Source organism: Lolium rigidum, chromosome 5 (genome assembly GCF_022539505.1).
Source record: "Lolium rigidum isolate FL_2022 chromosome 5, APGP_CSIRO_Lrig_0.1, whole genome shotgun sequence".
Lineage (NCBI taxonomy): Eukaryota > Viridiplantae > Streptophyta > Magnoliopsida > Poales > Poaceae > Lolium > Lolium rigidum.
Window position 1 is genome coordinate 99,695,134 of NC_061512.1, and position 3,798 is coordinate 99,698,931.

Genomic DNA, 3,798 nt, shown 5'->3' on the forward strand with positions numbered 1-3,798 from the left:
TTGCCGCCAGCAACCACGCGGCGCGGAATCTGGGTGTTGCGCCGCACTACATCCCGCCGCCATCAACCTTCAACGTGCTTCTTGGCTCCTCCTGGTTCGATAAACCTTGGTTTCTTTTCGAGGGAAAACTTGCTGCTGTGCGCATCATACCTTCCTCTTGGGGTTGCCCAACGAACGTGTGAAATACACGCCATCAAGCTCTTTTTCAGGCGCCGTTGCCGGGGAGATCAAGACACGCTCGCAAGGGGAGTCTCCACTTCTCAATCTCTTTACTTTGGTTTTGTCTTGCTTTATTTTATTTACTACTTTGTTTGCTGCATTATATCAAAACACAAAAAAATTAGTTGCTAGCTTTACTTTATTTACTATCTTGTTTGCTATATCAAAAACACAAAAAAAATTAGTTTACTTGCATTATTTTATCTAGTTTGCTTTATTTACTACTGTTAAAATGGCCACCCCTGAAAATACTAAGTTGTGTGACTTCACTAGCACAAATAATAATGATTTCCTATGCACACCTATTGCTCCACCTGCTACTACAGCAGAATTCTTTGAAATTAAACCTGCTTTACTTAATCTTGTTATGCGAGAGCAATTTTCTGGTGTTAGTTCTGATGATGCTGCTGCCCATCTCAATAATTTGTTGAAATATGTGAAATGCAAAAATATAAAGATGTAGATGGTGACATTATAAAATTAAAATTGTTCCCTTTCTCATTAAGAGGAAGAGCTAAAGATTGGTTGCTATCTCTGCCTAAGAATAGTATTGATTCCTGGACTAAATGCAAGGATGCTTTTATTGGTAGATATTATCCCCCTGCTAAAATTATATCTTTGAGGAGTAGCATAATGAATTTTAAACAATTGGATAATGAACATGTTGCTCAAGCTTGGGAAAGAATGAAATCTCTGGTTAAAAATTGCCCAACCCATGGATCTGACTACTTGGATGATCATCCAAACCTTCTATGCAGGACTAAATTTTTCTTCGCGGAATTTATTGGATTCAGCTGCTGGAGGTACCTTTATGTCCATCACTCTTGGTGAAGCAACAAAGCTTCTTGATAATATGATGGTTAATTACTCTGAATGGCACACGGAAAGAGCTCCACAAGGTAAGAAGGTAAATTCTGTTGAAGAATCCTCTTCCTTGAATGATAAGGTTGATGCTATTATGTCTATGCTTGCGAATGATAGGACTAATGTTGATCCTAATAATGTTCCGTTAGCTTCATTGGTTGCCCAAGAAGAACATGTTGATGTAAACTTCATTAAAAATAATAATTTCAACTACAATGCTTATCGGAACAATTCTAGTAATAACTATAGGCCATATCCTTATAATAATGGTAACGGTTATGCTAATTCTTATGGGAATTCTTACAACAATAATAGGAATACACCCCCTGGACTTGAAGCTATGCTTAAAGAATTTATTAGTACACAAACTGCCTTTAACAAATCTGTTGAGGAAAAGCTCAATAAAATTGATATTCTTGCTTCTAGAGTTGATAGTCTTGCTTCTGATGTTGATCTTTTGAAATCGAAAGTTATGCCTAATAGGGATATTGAAAATAAATTGTTACTACAGCAAATTCCATCCAAGTTAGAATTAATGAGAATATAAGATTAATGGCTGAACTGCGTGCTAGGTGGGATAGAGAAGAAAATGAAAAACTAGCTAAAGAGGAAAATGTAGCTAAAGTTTGGACTATTACCACCACTAGAAATGCTAATGATTCACATGTTGCTGCACCTCCTACTATTAATGGTAAAATAATTGGTGTCGGCAATGTTTCTACTCCTAGTGCAAAGCGCGCAAAATTACCTGAAACTGCTAAAACTGCTGAAACTGCCTGTGATAAAACTGCTGAAATTTTTTCCAACCTTGGGGATGATAATCCCATTGCTTTAGATTGTAATGATTTAGATTTTGATGATTGCCACATCTCTGAAGTTATAAAGTTCTTACAAAAACTTGCTAAGAGTCCCAATGCTAGCGCTGTAAACTTGGCTTTCACAAAACATATTACAAATGCTCTCATAAAAGCTAGAGAAGAGAAACTAAAACTTGAAACTTCTATTCCTAGAAAGCTAGAGGATGGTTGGGAGCCCATCATTAAAATGAGAGTCAAAGATTTTGATTGTAATGCTTTATGTGATCTTGGTGCAAGTATTTCTGTTATGCCTAAAAAAGTCTATGATATGCTTGACTTGTCACCATTGAAAAATTGTTATTTGGATGTTAATCTCGCTGATAATGCTAAAAAGAAACCTTTGGAGAGAGTTGATAATGTTCATATTTTGGTTAACAATAACCTTGTCCCCGTTGATTTTGTTGTCTTGGATATCGAATGCAATGCATCTTGCCCCATTATATTGGGAAGACCTTTTCTTCGAACCGTTGGTGCTACTATTGATATGAAGGAAGGTAATATTAAATATCAATTTCCTCTCAAGAAAGGTATGGAACACTTCCCTAGAAAGAGAATGAAGTTACCTTATGATTCTATCATTAGAACGAATTATGATATTGATGCTTCATCTCTTGATGTTACTTGATATACACTTTCTGCGCCTAGCTGAAAGGCGTTAAAGAAAAGCGCTTATGGGAGACAACCCATGTTTTTACTACAGTATTTTTGTTTTATATTTGTGTCTTGGAGGTTGTTTACTACTGTAGCAACCTCTCCTTATCTTAGTTTTGAGTTTTGTTGTGCCAAGTAAAGTCTTTGATAGAAAAGTAAGTACTAGATTTGGATTACTGCACAGTTCTAGATTTCTTTGCTGTCACGAATCTGGGTCTACCTCCCTGTAGGTATCTCAGAAAATTAAGCCAATTTACGTGCATGATCCTCAGATACGTACGCAACTTTCATTAAATTTGAGCATTTTCATTTGAGCAAGTCTGGTGGCCTAATAAAATCCATCTTTACGGACTGTTCTGTTTTGACAGATTCTGCTTTTTATTTCGCATTGCCTCTTTTGCTATGTTGGATAAATTTCTTTGATCCATTAATGTCCAGTAGCTTTATGCAATGTCCAGAAGTGTTAAGAATGATTGTGTCACCTCTGAACATGTTAATTTTTATTGTGCACTAACCCTCTAATGAGTTGTTTCGAGTTTGGTGTGGAGGAAGTTTTCAAGGATCAAGAGAGGAGTATGATGCAATATGATCAAGGAGAGTGAAAGCTCTAAGCTTGGGGATGCCCCGGTGGTTCACCCCTGCATATTCTAAGAAGACTCAAGCGTCTAAGCTTGGGGATGCCCAAGGCATCCCCTTCTTCATCGACAACATTATCGGGTTCCTCCCCGAAACTATATTTTTATTCCGTCACATCTTATGCACTTTGCTTGGAGCGTCGGTTTGTTTTTGTTTTTTTTGTTTGAATAAAATGGATCCTAGCATTCACTTTATGGGAGAGAGACACGCTCCGCTGTAGCATATGGATAAGTATGTCCTTAGGCTCTACTCATAGTATTCATGGCGAAGTTTCTTCTTCGTTAAATTGTTATATGGTTGGAATTGGAAAATACTACATGTAGTAATTCTAAAATGTCTTGGATAATTTGATAGTTTGCAATTGTTGTGCTCATGTTTAAGCTCTTGCATCATATACTTTGCACCCATTAATGAAGAAACACTTAGAGCTTGCTAATTTGGTTTGCATATTTGGTTTCTCTAGAGTCTAGATAATATCTAGTATTGAGTTTTGAACAACAAGGAAGACGGTGTAGAATCTTATAATGTTTACAATATGTCTTTTATGTGAGTTTTGCTGCAACGTTCATCC